This window comes from Aquarana catesbeiana, linkage group LG03, assembly GCF_042186555.1.
Source record: "Aquarana catesbeiana isolate 2022-GZ linkage group LG03, ASM4218655v1, whole genome shotgun sequence".
NCBI classification, from domain to species: domain Eukaryota; kingdom Metazoa; phylum Chordata; class Amphibia; order Anura; family Ranidae; genus Aquarana; species Aquarana catesbeiana.
Genome location: NC_133326.1, coordinates 114,151,069 through 114,166,930, shown reverse-complemented (window position 1 = coordinate 114,166,930; position 15,862 = coordinate 114,151,069). Strand labels below are relative to the sequence as shown.

At 44.3% G+C, this 15,862-nt stretch overlaps 1 protein-coding gene across 1 annotated transcript in view; it reads right to left on the bottom strand.

The window, feature by feature from the left end:
- LOC141131584 (nuclear receptor ROR-alpha A) overlaps window positions 1-15,862 on the bottom strand; it is a 685,522-nt gene that overhangs the window by 584,311 nt on the left and 85,349 nt on the right. The window lies entirely within an intron of this gene.

The window sequence follows — 15,862 nt, the reverse complement described above, 5'->3', positions numbered from 1 at the left end:
ATCTTATGACACCGTCTACAATGTTCTGATATGATATGATTCTACTGACATCCTATAAAATGACTTTGCAGCCAAAGAGCTCTGGGAAATCCAGCAAGAGTGTTATCATTATTGCACCACAGTCTACAAAGCTCTAGTTCAATCTCTGCTGCAAACTGCAATACAGAAAATGCTTACATTACACTTTATCAGCAGACTAGATAAAAATGCACACAGCGCTGACAAAGGTGATGTGATCTGCATGTACAACATGAATGTATGGCAGCGCTGTGTCTGCCTGGCCGCTAAGGGGTTAATTGGCATCAGGCGGCGGCTGCGAAGTCTGTGCTCCTGCATCCCTCGAGGGGGTTTGTACCAAACTGGCTCTCTCAATCTATTTTTAATCTGCTGGCTCTCTCTGCGAGCTGATATTTTGAGGAAGCCATGTGCAAAGCTAGACTTGGATTGTGCAGGGTCTTTATGGCACATTTAATGGGTCATTACCATGTAGTAACCTCATGACTTTGTCTTGTTTAATGGGTTAAAGGTCAGCCATCCAAAGAGACCTAAGGACAGTGATGGATTTATTGAGTAGACATGTCTTCATTACAGCTCACCTAACACAATGAAAGTCACTCATCGATAGGGTTAATGTGACAACAAGACAGATCAGAATGAGAAAGCATGGGTAGTGATATCCTGGCAGACATTTTTTAAGCCCACCAGGATTTTTGAAGGGCATTTCGTCCAAACCCAGCATCTCCCTGACAGAGATAAACTACCTCTCGGTAAACCGCAGGGACCCACAGTCTGCGTATGAGAACACAAAGCCAAGAGCTATTAATTAACAGTTAAAGACAGCAAACTCATTTCAAACAACAACAGAAATATCAAAGTGTTTCTGATTTTAGGGGCCAGAGTCCGGGAACTTTTAATGGAGACCTTTCCGGCATTGATAAATGAAGAGCAAAGAACAATGGACGAATAAATTCACATTTAAAGCCTTTACAAAAGGAGAGTTGTTGGAATTTTGACAGCTGTGAAAAATGTGTGTATCGTCCATTCGAGACACATTTCTGACCTTTACAATGTTTTATTTTCTAACTCAACTGGAGTCAAACTTGAGGACATCTCTAATAAAGTGCTATATTACAAAATGTAACACAGATAAAGGCAAAGACTTAATGGTCTGATACACTAAGATAGAGATATACCTGAGGTTAAGGGTGAAAAAGTTAGAAAACTATAGTTAGTAAGGTTGAATAAAGACACCAGTCTATCCTGTGTGAGTGTGGGCGCATGTCTACAATTGTCCCTATCCCTGTACATTGTATCTCATTAAGATACTCCTCTATTATATATTATTTATTTAAGGTACCCATATAGCACTGTCAATTTACGCAGTGCTCCACACATACATCGAACACTCACCTTGGTCCCTACCCTCAAGGAGCCCACAATCCAAGGTCCCCAACTCACATTCATATACTAGGGCCAATTTTGGACAGAAGCCAATTAACCTACCAGCATGTCTTTGGAGTGTGGGAGGAAACCAGAGTACCTGGAGGAAACCCACGCAGGCACAGGGAGAACATGCAAACTCCAGGCAGGTAGTGTCATGGTTGGGTTTCGAACCAGCGACCCTTTTTACTGCTAGGTGATAATGCTACCCACTACACCACTGTGCCGCCCAGAAACACTATGAAATTCAAAATATACAAAAATACCAATCCGATCTCTAATTAAATGAATGTATAATTTGTTACATTTTACAGGAAGACTAGTTTAATTGATACCTTTAATTTGCTAACTTAATAAAGTTAATAATAATGCAACCTTTTAGGACCCCTTAGATCCCTTCCTTGAGCTTTTAACATTTGCTATATTTTGTAATCATGTGCTTCTCCACCATACAGAAATCCTTTCATTTAACAACAGAACCTAGGAAACCTGTTTGGCAGATGGCACTTAACACTTTTAAAGTAATTGTTAAAGTGTTACTAAACCCACAAAAGTAAAATCAGTCTGTATATGCAGTAAAGTATGTTATACTCATTTTGGAACTTAAAGGGTTAATCCTCCACATTGTGTAAAAAGCCAGAGCCTTTGGCGTCACTCTGCACATGCTCAGTTTGGTGTGAATTTCTAGAGAGTTTTTTTTTTTCTTGGGAGGGTGCATGTGATCGGCACAGGGCCAATCAGCACTGTCCAGACAGAGGGTCAGGGGTCCTGCAGCCTCATAGGACAGTCAGGGTAAAATGAAAACTCCTCCTACAAGCTTTAACCAGATGCTGATAGAAGTCACAAGACTGCTATATACTGCTGATGAGAAAAGGTATTTAGCAGTTTATATTTACTAAAATAATTGGATTTGCATGTTCTGTGTACTGCGGAAGACCAGTTACAGTGAATGCAGGGCCCTGGGTTTAGTAAGGCCCCTTTCACGTGATTGGCCCACAAAGATCCGCCTGTCTGTTTTCAATGAGCGGGCCACCCATTAACTTGTATGGGTAGGTGGATGTCAGCGGAGAGGTTTCTACTGACACCCCCCAGCCATCTGATCCAACAAGACCCGCTCAAAACAGACGGATGGCGATATGTTCACTATCGCCATAGAGGACAGCAGAGCTCTGACAGGTCCGTCCCTGTACAGTGAGCAGAGACGAACCTGTCGTCTGCCTGCTCAGGGAGGATCAACAGACCAATCCCCCACTGAGCTAGCAGAGCCCACTGAATGGATCTGCCCCGCATGAAAGGGTCCTAACACTTTAAGTTTATTTTATTTTTTTAAATAACAAACATGTTTTATATACTTACTCTGTGCAATGTAATTGCACAGAGCGGCCCTGATTCCCCTTTTCTTGAGTCCCCTACTGGTGCTCTCTCTTCTGGGTGTGCAACCATAGGAAGCCATTTTCTTGTGGTGGCACACCTGTGGACTCGATCCTGCGCAGCACTGCCTGCGTCTATAGACACAGACAGTGCAGTTCTCCCTCCCTCGTCACAGGATTTGACTGACAGTAAAGCCTGGGGAGAGCCACTACAGACGGGCACAGCGCTGGATTGAGTGAGGACTTAGGTAAGGATAAGGCCCCTGTCACAAGGGGTGTATCTGTTTTGACGGACTACGCTGGCTCAGCGGGGATCGCTCCGCTGAGCAGCCAGATGACAGGCCCGTCTCCGCTCACTGTGCGGAGACGGACCTGTCAGAGTCCCGTTCTCCTCTATGGGGAGTTCGGAAGCAAATGGTCATCCAATCCCATCCGAACTGACCTGCTGGATGGATTGCAAACGTATTTGCCCACCGTCTGTTTTCAGCGGATTATGTCAGATCAGATGTCAGCGACACATGTCCACTGATATATGCCTCCCAATAGAGGACAATGGGTGGCCCGATGAAAAAAAATGAAAAATGGACAGGCAGAACAGACTTCTCGCCTTTATCTGGGCACATAAACGCCCCAGGGTTTCCTGCTCTACTCTCTATGCTCATAGGTTACGGGGCGGGCTGGGCGTTCCGGACGTTGCAAAGTATTACCAGGCAGCCCAAATTTCTCAACTCTCCATGCTCCATGCAACTTCTGATATCCCCCTATGGGTCCTTCTAGAGGTAACTAATTGCGCGCCGGTCCCTATCTCGGCCTTATTGTGGCTACCCCCTAAAATGCGACCGCCTTCTGCCAGCCCCCTCATGACACACAGTCTGAAATTATAGGACTCGATACGATACTCAGGCAAGCTTATGTCCCCATTCTTGCCGCTGCTTCCCCTCTTGAATAACCCTATGTTCCCACCTGGCTTGGAACACCCCCACATTTTTTCATGGTGGCTTGCCCATGGGTTCTCCCTGGTTCGTCACTTTCTTCATACCCGCGCCTTTCCCACGTGGTCCTCGTTTCAAGAGACCCATGAAGCTCCACCTGCCGAACTCTTCAGTTACATCCAGCTGCGATACTGGATAACTTCCCTCTGGCGCCTTGGCTCCTTTCCATATCAAATGACTGCCTTTGAGCACTCCTGCCAACATTGTCTAGGTGCTTGTGGCACCATTTCTATAATCTACTCCTTACTAACTGCTGGCAACACTTCGACTATCCTTTCCTATGTGCTTAAATGGGAACGCGACCTGTCCCCCATAGATTTAGCAGACTGTAAGGCTTGGTCCAGCATAGCAAAATGCTCCTTTAACACTGCCACGTTGGAGGCGGCCTATAAGGTCCTCCTGCGCTGGTACTGGGTCCCAGCCCGTATCACCAAGTCAAACCCATCATGCAATGACAGATGCTTTCGAGGTTGTGGTCAACGAGGAGATGAACTGCACACATGGTGGTCTTGCCCCCGTCTTGTAGGCCTCTGATCAAGGGTCTTTGGCCTACTTTCCTCCCTATTTCATGTCCCCTTCCACAAAGACCCCTGATTTGCATTACTCCATTGCCCACTCCCGGCCTCTTCTCTCATCAACAGAAACTAGCTACATACTTATTTATCGCTGCCAAGCGAACAATAGCAAGGGCTTGGAAAAAACCTCATCGCAGAGGTAAAGAATACCTTGACGACCCTTATGATCCACGAGAAAATGTCCAGTGTCCTCCACGACTCCCATGCAAAATTTCTTAAGGTGTAGGCCCCGTGGTGGTCCTACACACTCCCTAATCTAAATCCAACTAGTCTAGGACTGTAAATTCAACTTGAACTAGCCTCCAGCCTGGGGGACCCCCTTTTCTCCCTCCCATCTCCTCTCTTTCTGGGCCTCTCGCCCGCCGCTCTGTTCTACACTTAACTCCCCCCCCCCCCCCCCACTGTTGTGTATTTTTTGTATTTTTTGTATTTTTGTGTGTTTTTTTTTTTTCTCGTGTTTGTTTGTCTCCCTCTTCCCTGTTCTGCGGACAACTCCACTCCCCCTTGTCTGCCTTAGCCCCTGGGTCTCAAGGCTCGGGCATAGCGCACTGACCCCCAGCCCTGGCTGGCAGGTTGATGTCAGTTGATAATCTATTTTTTTATTATTTGTCTATAATATTTCAATAAAAATATTGTACCAGAAAAGAGAGGGAAAAGAGGAAAAAAAAAAGGGAAAAATGGACAGGCAGACCCGATCTGCCGATCGTGTGAAAGGGGCCTAAGGGGGGCGAGGGGACAATACTGATACCTATACATCTTTTACCTTAATGCAGGCAATACATTATGGAAAAAATGTTTAGGCTTTAGAGCCACTTTAAGCCTTTTCTATTTACAGCACTTGAATCATAGTCCCCCTGGCTTGTTACAGGTAATGTTACCAAAAAAGAGTGCTTGAACAGGCAGCAGTTCCCCAGTCAAGTCTATGAGGAGCCGTTCAAACTTGTGTACTTTGCAACAGTTTCTCAACAAATTGCGCTTCAATAGTGTATTGAGGAAAGGCATGTGTATGATTTATGTGTGCTCTATGTTCTTTGAAGAGAGCAATAGAATCAGCCAGATCTTCCATAAGCCTGCCTAGGCAGGAGCTCAGGGCCCTGTGGATGTCTAGGCTGTCTAACTATAACTTTCGTGCTCAAATGCAAGATGCACTGGTAGGCAGTGGGTACATAATGGTGTGTGCCATGCCAGTAAAAACAACGCAAGTAGAGCAGCTTTTCTGTGCCTATTGCAACCCTTATCAATGTCCATTGAAGAAATTGGGGGAAGAGCAGAAAAGTTGCAAATATGCCTAGGGCCTCATTCTTCCATAAAGCCCATCTCCAGAAAAAGTATAATCCTCCCTTGTAGTGGAGCTGAATCTAAATTGCAAAAGTTAAATGCTCTTTTCTGTCTAGGGGACAGGAAAACCAGTTTTACTTTCCTGATCTGCTCTTCCAGCAAAAGACGCTCCTCATTTGCTCCAGGGGTGGACTGTACCTTGGGCCCTCATGTCCAATGCAGAACTATGGGTACTCCATTGTTCTTCATGACATCAGAGGGCATCTGATTGCTGAAGTGTGGGGGGAAAGAAACTGCTAGGACCGATCTAGTGGCACAAAGGAGCCTGCAGGAGTGGAGGATCGGGTAACAAAAACTGCTTTACCTAGTCCTCTAGGCATAAATGAGCATTTACCCCCTGCAGTGCAGGGGCAGCCCCACTGCAAGGTAGAATTTTTACTTTTCCCAGAGTCTAGTTTTAATCTATATTTTACTAGAACGGATGGAATTCATGGATATACTGAAGTTACATCGCATGAAAAATGGACTTTGTGTCCGTGGTCCTGTTTAAAAGTACTAAAAAGTAGGATTTATTTACTATGACAAACCTGTGAAGTAATATTAACAGCACTATGCTTTTCAGATGTGCTATGCAAGAGCATTAAAGTGGTAACCCTAAAAAGATTAAAAAAAAGCTTCTGCTCCTGATGATCTATACCACAGTACTTGTGCAGTGTAATTTGTCCAATTCTAAATTCTAAAATACCTGGTTGATCCTGCCTGTTCCTGTTTCCCCCTAAGTGTACTAATCATGGCTGCTGATCCATGATACCACGGTCAGTTTACGTGCCTTTGTCATCCCGCTCTCTGCTCTATACTGTGAGTATCTTCCGCTTCCCTTCTCCCCCTCCTTCTCTGCCTGTCAGTTCCTAGTCTGTGTGTGAGAGCCGATCTCCAAACCTGCCCCTCCACTCCTGCTGCTATTCCCTGCGGATTTAAAGTCAGATTTCTAAATAACTGGCATCCCCTCTGTTGTAGTTAGAAAAATACTATGTGCCAGTTTTTAAAAAAATAGTATCCTAAATACCTTCTTTCATAGTGCCGCTGTGCGGTCACGTGATCTCCCTCTGCTGGACGTCAGTGGGGAATCTCAACCCCCCCACTGCTTTCGTTTGATTGGGGACGAAGAGTGGACGGAGGTCATGTGACCACACAGGGGCACTATGAAAGAAGGTATTTAGGATTATAATTAAAAAAAAACTGACACACGGTACTTTAGATCTTACTACAACAAAGGGGATGCCAATTATTTAGAAATCTGACTTTAAGAGTATCGTAGTGCACTGGTGTAAACAGGCCATTGGTGTCCCAATCAAAGTTAAACTCTACAGCTATAAGAAAAAAAAAACACAATTTATATAATAATTTTAAGTAGCATTAAGCCCCTTTTTTGTACGGTGTTTGCTTACACCAAGTCAACCTACAGCACAAACTACTTTTGTAGAATATATCCCCATTCTCTTAATTTAACTGTCACTCACTCCTTATACTTCAATAATATACTATCACTGAACTTCAGGTCAGGAAGTGTGCACTGTAGAGATCACATGACTGCTAACATCACCAGCACTACATCCCTCACACGTGCAGCCCTGTCCCACATCTGACCACTTCACCTTAACACTTCACCTTAACACTCTCTCCCTCCCTCTTTGATTAAACTGCACATGCACGCCTTATCCCAGGTTGAAGCACACCTAAGTCACATTATCCAATGGCCACATGACTGACCCACTGCTCTTAACAGCAAGGCTCGCGTGCACCCATCACAGGCTGAAGCGCGCACACAATGGTGGCTCCCTGTGATCTTGTAAAGCAACTGAACCACCGTCAAGATGGAACTGGAAATGAGGCAAAAGTTCACTCCTGTAATCACAGGAGAAGTATAGCCAGAATAGCTTTGGCTATACTTCTCCTTTAAGTGATACCCTTTATATTGATTAGATTAATTTGGTAGTGAACCTAAAAAACTGTACTATATTGCAGCTCACCAATTCTTAGATTAATGACTGGATTTGTTTTCTTTTTTAAAGCTTTTTTTCTTTATTTGACCTTGGTGCTCCAGTCGATAAAATCGACCGGTGCATTTTGACATGCAATTTGAGAGGTAAAATCGCATGTCAAATTGGCGGCAATTGCCGGAAATGGCACCGTCCTAATCGGTGCGAAGCTGCATTTGCGGCGCTGCATTTGCGGCGCCGCAACGATTTCAACAAGTTTCTGTACTACTTTTTGCGATTTTGGGGTGCGATTTCCATTGACATCTTTGCAGAAACCCGCCGAAATCGGGACTGACGTGCAGGAATGAGTTCAGCTGAGTGTGAACCAGGGCTAAATGTCCATCAAAAGTGTCAGTAAGAGGCCTAAGACAAACCATAAAAACTGGCAGTGAGGCTTACAATTTATTTATGTAAAACTTTTATCCCAAAAAGAGAAAAAAAAGTTGCTGGAACTACTCAAAAAATGTTAGCTGGAGCACAGATTTATTTTATTTGTTAGCAAATTCCATCTAAATCTGGTAGTGCATCTAACACTACCCTCTCCCCAGACTGACAATGCTTCTGTCCAAAAGGTGTCTCCTATGCTCCTCCATCCAGAGTGGAGATACCCTAAGACAGAGAGTGTGTTACTGGCTGGATCAGCAGGTGAAAATAAAGGGAAAAAAGCCTATAATTAAAAAACTAATGCACCCATCACATTTATAGATTGTTAAACTGCAATCTAAAAAATGTATTATTGGTTATAATATTACTTTAGGTTATTAAAGATGCAAGCTTTCCTAACGTAGACCCATTTGTCAGGCTTTATACATTATATCATACTGAAAATAAACTAAATAAACTAAGGAATATGCACTGAAAATGCTGTCAAAATCAGGTTATTAACTTTGAGAGAAGGAAGGGACTCTAAGGTTTCAAGAACATATGGTGATGTTATAAAACAGATCTTAGCAATTCCAGCAATCAGTGTTGTCTGAACAAAGCTTCAAAGCCTGTCCTGCCTGCAGTCGGCTTGCAATTGCCACTCCTCTCTGTGTTCAGCAGAGATCAGGCTTGTCAGGACTTAAAGCGGAACTTCAGTCATTTTTTCAACTTTCCATCTATTAAATCTTCTGCCCGTGTTGTTTTAACTTTGGATATTTGACTCATTAGTCCAAAGCACCTGCTAACATTTTTCTGCACCCCAGTTTCTATGTTCTCATGCCCAGTTGAGTCGCTTAGCCTTGTTTCCACGTCGGAGGTATGGCTTTTTGGATGCAATTCTTCCATGAAGACCACTTCTGGTCATATTCTCCTGACAGTAGATGGGTGTACCTGGGTCCCACTGGTTTCTGCCAGTTCTCTGCTTATGGCACTGCTGACCATCTTCCGTCGTCGAGGGAAAATAAGCATTATATGTCTTTCATTTGCTGTATTAAGTTTCCTTGGCCGAGCACTACATCTACGGTACTCAACGTTGATCATTTCTTTGTGCTTCTTCAAAAGAGCTTGAAACCCCAGTCTGCTTTGAAATCTGTGCCTTAGAGAGTCCTTGCTGATGCAATATATCTACATTGTGTCCTGTTGCTGTGCTCAGTCTTGCCACGGTATATGACCTGTTACATGAAACTGTCATCTACATCCTCTCCTTAGCAGCACAGTATGGCTGCTCCTCACTCAGTCTTAAGCCTCTTACATAGCTGTTTCTGTCTCAGTTAATGACTGTGTTTAAAACTACATATGAAACAGATGATAATTAGCACTTGCTTGGTATAACTGGTTAACACATACATCATTGGTTCATACACTTTACTCTAATCCTACATAATCCCCGACTTTGTGCAAGTGTACAAAGTGTGCAAGTGTAAGAATTGATGCTGGCATGAAGCCAAAAAGAGTAGTCACACCAAATATTGATTTTTCTACTGTTCATTCAATTTGCGGTTTGTAAATTGATAAAATAAATAAAATATAAAATAAACAATGAAAATATATTTTTGAAAGTATTCCTACCTTACAACATATATATATATATATATATATAATCAGGTCCATAAATATTGGGACATTGACACAGTTCTAAGCTTTTTGGCTCTATACACCTCCACAATGGATTTGAAATGAAACAAACAAGATGTGCTTTAACTGCAGACTTTCAGCTTTAATTAGAGGGTATTTACATCCAAATCAGGTGAACGGTGTAGGAATTACAACAGTTTGTATATGTGCCTTCCACTTTTTAAGGGACCAAAAGTAATGGGACAGATTAACAATCATGCATCAAACTTTCACTTTTTAATACTTGGTTGCAAATCCTTTGCAGTCAATTACAGCCTGAAGTCTGGAACGCATAGACAGACATCACCAGATGCTGGGTTTCATCCCTGGTGATGCTCTGCAAGGACTCTACTGCAACTGTCTTCAGTTCCTGCTTGTTCTTGGGGCATTTTCCCTTCGGTTTTGTCTTCAGCAAGTGAAATACATGCTCAATCGGATTCAGGTCAGGTGATTGACTTGGCAATTGCATAACATTCCACTTCTTTCCCTTAAAAAACTCTTCGGTTGTCCATCTGCACTGTGAAACGCCGTCCAATGAGTTCTGAAGTATTTTGCTGAACATGAGCAGATAATATTGCCCGAAAAACTTCAGAATTCATCCTGCTGCTTTTGTCAGCAGTCACATCATCAATAAATACAAGAGAACCAGTTCCATTGGCAGCCATACATGCCCACGCCATGACACTACCACCATGCTTCACTGATGAGGCGGTATGCTTTGGATCATGAGCAGTTACTTTCCTTCTCCATACTTTTCTCTTCCCATCACTCTGGTACAAGTTGATCTTTGTCTCATCTGTCCATAGGATGTTGTTCCAGAACTGTGAAGGCTTTTTTAGATGTTTGGCAAACTCTAATCTGGCCTTCCTGTTTTTGAGGCTCACCAATGGTTTACATCTTGTGGTGAACCCTCTGTATTCACTCTGGTGAAATCTTCTCTTGATTGTTGACTTTGACACACATACACCTACCTCCTGGAGAGTGTTCTTGATCTCGCCGACTGTTGTGAAGGGTGTTTTCTTCACCAGGGAAAGAATTCTTCGGTCATCCACCACAGTTGTTTTCCGTGGTCTTCCGGGTCTTTTGGTGTTGCTGAGCTCACCGATGCATTCTTTCTTTTTAAAGGATGTTCCAAACAGTTGATTTGGCCACACCTAATGTTTTTGCTATCTTTCTGGGTTTGTTTTGTTTTTTCAGCATAATGAAGGATTGCTTCACTTATAGTGACAGCTCTTTGGATCTCATAGAGCAACCGATTCCAAAAGCAATTAGCACACTTGAAATTAACTCTGGACCTTTTATCTGCTCCTTGTAAATGGGATAATGAGGGAATAACACACACCCGGCCATGGAACAGCTGAGCGGTCAATTGTCCCATTACTTTTGGTCCCTTAAAAAGTGGGAGGGACATATACAAACTGATGTAATTTCTACACCGTTCACCTGGCTTGGAAGTAAATACCCTCAAATTAAAGCTGAAAGTCTGCAGTTAAAGCACATCTTGTTCGTTTCATTTCAAATCCATTGTGGTGGTGTATAGAGCCAAAAAGATTAGAATTGTGTTGATGTCCCAATATTTATGGACCTGACTGTGTGTATATTATATATACACAAATATATATATATACACACACACACACACACAGTTGTGCTCGTAAGTTTACATACCCTGGCAGAATTTATGATTTCTTGGCCATTTTTCAGAGAATATGAATGATAACAAAAAAAATTTCTTTCACTCATGGTTGGTGCTTGGCTTATTCTCAATCGACTGTGTTTAATCTTTGTAAATCATAATGACAACAGAAACTATCCAAATGACTCTGATCAAAAGTTTACATACCCTGGTGATTTTGGCCTGATAACAATCACACAAGTTGACACAAAGGGGTTTCAATGGCTATTAAAGGTAACCATCCTCACCTGTGATCTGTTTGTTTGTAATTAGTGTGTGTGTGTATATATATATAAAAGGTCAATGAGTTTCTGGACTCCTGACCGACCCTTGCATTTTTCATCCAGTGCTGCACTGACATTTCTGGATTCTGAGCCATGGGGAAAGCAAAAGAAGCGTCAAAGGATCTGCGGGAAAAGGTAGTTGAACTGTATAAAACAGGAAAGGGATATAAAAATATATCCAAGGAATTGGGAATGCCAGCAATGTTCAAATTATAATCAAGAAGTTTAAAATGAGGGGTTCTGTTGAAACCAAAACCACGGTCAGGTAGACCAACTAAATTTTCAGCCACAACCACCAGGAAAATTGTTTGGGATGCAAAGAAAAACCCCACAAATAACTTCAGGTGAAATACAGGACTCTCTGAAAACATGTGGTGTGGCTGTTTCAAGATGCACAATATGGAGACACTTGAAAAAAGATGGGCTGCATGGTTGAAATGTCACGGAACGTCCCACACTCCGCTTGAGTGCTTCCGTCAGTATACCGCTTCCTAATTTCTGGAACACGAGTCCAATGGATCTGGCTATAGGAGCCCCCAAGAACTAGACAACACCAGTCTTGGAGTACATCAGGACTAACTCTTTATTTGAGATCTCACACACATTTATACAGCAGGCTGACTCAAAGCTAACCTAATTAACATGAGCTAATTTACTAAAAAATTTACCCAGACCAGATGACTGACTTGTGGGCACCGAGCTTCACACAGTAGTATAAACACAATAGCTGGAGCTAATTACAATTAACAATGCAAACAACAATCTCCCCCCTCCTCAGCCTAGTCATCAACCGTTCGTTTCCTAGCCAGTCCTGGAGGCTAATGTAATCAGCTCACTCAATTAACAGGTTGAGTTCAGAATCAACCAAACCAATAATAGTCTCTACATACATCCTGGGAGATATTGTGGACAAATATTACTGTCCCATTTTAAGTAGTCCAAGATATATGTTCTCACTCACCCTGTGCCAGGATAGCACAGGGTGACTTAGACATAAGATGTATATGGGAAGCTGAAACAAGGACATCCTCTACTTTCCAAGGGATACTGAGTTCCACGGGCCCTCCCGTCAGATCTCTCCCCTTTCCGCAGAAGACTAACACAGAAGGAGACCCCAGACGGGTTGACTCCGAAGTTAGTCAGTAGTTCCAGTCCTCTAATACCTGTACCCACACAGTACCCCAAATAAATTGTTCCAAACAAAGCATTACTCACCCAGCCAACCTCTGCCTCTCTCAGAGAACATATCTGCCGATGGGGAGAGGCCTGGACTGGCCCTTCTCCCTGGAGTCCTTTCTGCCGCTGGAGAGAAGACAGGGTGACTGGGCTCACTCTGTCATGCTGTTGGGGATCTGGGCCCACTGCCCAGCATCCCTGGGGTATACAGATGGAGACTGAAGTCCTATCCACCTTCACAGGAAATCCATCCTCTTTTAGTTGAGGGCAGAGTCCAGCAGTCCTCGGCCCTGTTGCCAGCCCTTCTGCTGGAAACCCCACACCATCTGTTCTGGCTAACTGTTGGGGAGGGAAGCTGACTGCCCCGCCTCCCTGGAACTCTGTAGTTGCTGCCGGTGCTGGGCAGAGGTTGGTAACACTCTGCCCTGTTGCCAGCACTTCTGCTGGGGACTCCGCATCCTCCGCTCCGGCTAACCATTGGGGCAGGAGGCTGGCTTCCTTCACTCCCAAACTGTGTAGCTGCCATTGGGGAGGTGAGCCGGCTGCTTCCTTTTTCATTCCCTCATCTGGTTGCTTGGACAACATGTCTATGGTACTGTCTCCCAGGTGCACTGATCTTTGCTGGGGAGGGAAGGCCGCTTCCTCCACCCTGGCCAACTGTTGGGGAGGGACAACACACACCTCCTCTCCCTTCTCCCCCTGTATCTGCTGCTGGGAAGTGATTGCCACCTTCTCACCCTGGGCCTCCGAAACTGCCACATGTGTGGGGCAGAGGTCTTGGACCCTCTGTCCGGTTGCCAGATCTTCAGCTGGAGAAGTTTGTTGTAACTCCACAGATACTGCTGTTGGTGCTGGGCAGAGCACAGTGAAATTTGGCCCTAATACCAGCTCTTTTGCTGGAGGCTCATCAGGTTGTTCTTCCTCAGCAGAAAAGTCTATCAAATCCCATGTCTCTGCAACTGATGTCTGGGGATAGAGTTTCACCATCTCCTGTCCATGGAACCCAGAAGATGCTATCATTTCTGGCCAGAGGTTAGCAGAGCTCTGCCCTGTTGTCAGCACTTCAGGTTTGGGGATGGCAATCTCCGGATTTTCCACTGCCGATTCTCTGGCATGCTGCTGAACTTGTTCTAGCAGTTTCCTGTAGCCCTTTCCAGATGCAGGTCCTTCCTTAGCAAATGGTCCAGATCAGGTTTGAGCTCTGAGACCCCTTCAAGACCGAGCATTGACTCTCTATATTCTCTCAGGTCCTCTCAGGTTCCCCTTCATCGCCAAACATAAAATGATCTGTAAGGCTCTCCCACAGTAATCCAGGGCCGCCAAAGTCATATCCCTCCGGAGAGCATTCTGTTGTCTCCCCTAAATATCCCTCCTCTGCGTGCCATTGCAGAGCCCGATAACGATTGTCCAGCTCTATCTCCTGCTGGACCAGCCTGTCCAACTCAGTCACCCATTGCTCCTGGGGCCGCTCTCCCAGGAATGCCATCCGCAATGCCCGTTGGTCACTGGCCCGTTGCTCTTGGGTTGGAAAGCACTTGCCCTGTTTTGTACCAGCGAGCTGGAGGGCTCTGATCCAGAGCCCCACCCGAATCTGCTGCCTGAGCTCCAGGTATTCATCCTTAGACACAGTCCTGGTGTATGTTGAAAGGATGATCCGCAGCAGCCCCGGGAACTCTGATGCCAGGTCCATATTTCCGCTGGGGTGACTGAAGTCTGCTATGCTGATCTTGGATCCAGTTGGAGGTTTGGATGTCCCAGACTGCAGGAAGCTTTCCCGCTGCTTGCCACCAGTGTCACGGAACGTCCCACACTCTGCTTGAGTGCTTCCATTGAGTGCTATACCGCTTCCTAAGTTCTGGAACACGAGTCCAATGGATCTGGCTATAGGAACCCCCAAGAACTAGACAACACCAGTCTTGGAGTACATCAGGACTAACTCTTTATTTGAGATCTCACACACATTTATACAGCAGGCTGACTCAAAGCTAACCTAATTAACATGAGCTAATTTACTAAAAAATTTACCCAGACCAGATGACAGACTTGTGGGCACCGAGCTTCACACAGTAGTATAAACACAATAGCTGGAGCTAATTACAATTAACAATACAAACAACAATCTCCCCCCCTCCTCAGCCTAGTCATCAACAGTTTGTTTCCTAGCCAGTCCTAGAGGCTAATGTGATCAGCTCACTCAATTAACAGGTTGAGATCAGAATCAACCAAACCAATAATAGTCTCTACATACATCCTGGGAGATATTGTGGACAAATATTACTGTCCCATTTTAAGTAGTCCAAGATATATGTTCTCACTCACCCTGTGCCAGGATAGCACAGGGTAACTTAGACATAAGATGTATATGGGAAGCTGAAACAAGGACATCCCCTACTTTCCAAGGGATTCTGAGTTCCACGGGCCCTCCCGTCACAGAGGGGTTCTGTTGAAACCAAAACCACGGTCAGGTAGACCAACTAAATTTTCAGCCACAACCACCAGGAAAATTGTTTGGGATGCAAAGAAAAACCCCACAAATAACTTCAGGTGAAATACAGGACTCTCTGAAAACATGTGGTGTGGCTGTTTCAAGATGCACAATATGGAGACACTTGAAAAAAGATGGGCTGCATGGTTGAAAGAAGAAAGCCATTACTATGCAAATGCCACAAAGTATCCAGCTTACAATATGCCAAACAGCACAAAGACAAGCCTAGAACCTTCTGGCACAAAGTCATTTGGAATAATGAGACCAAAATTTAGCTTTTTGGCCACAACCATAAACATTACATTTGCAGAGGAGTCAACAAGGCCTAAGATGAAAGGAACACCATTCTTACTGTGAAACACGGAGGTGGATCACTGATGTTTTGCGGATGTGTGAGCTACAAAGGCACAGGAAATTTGGTCAAAATTGATGGAAAGATGAATGTAGTATGTTATCAAAAAATACTGGAGGAACATTTGCATTCATCAGCCAGGAAGCTGCAAATGGGGCT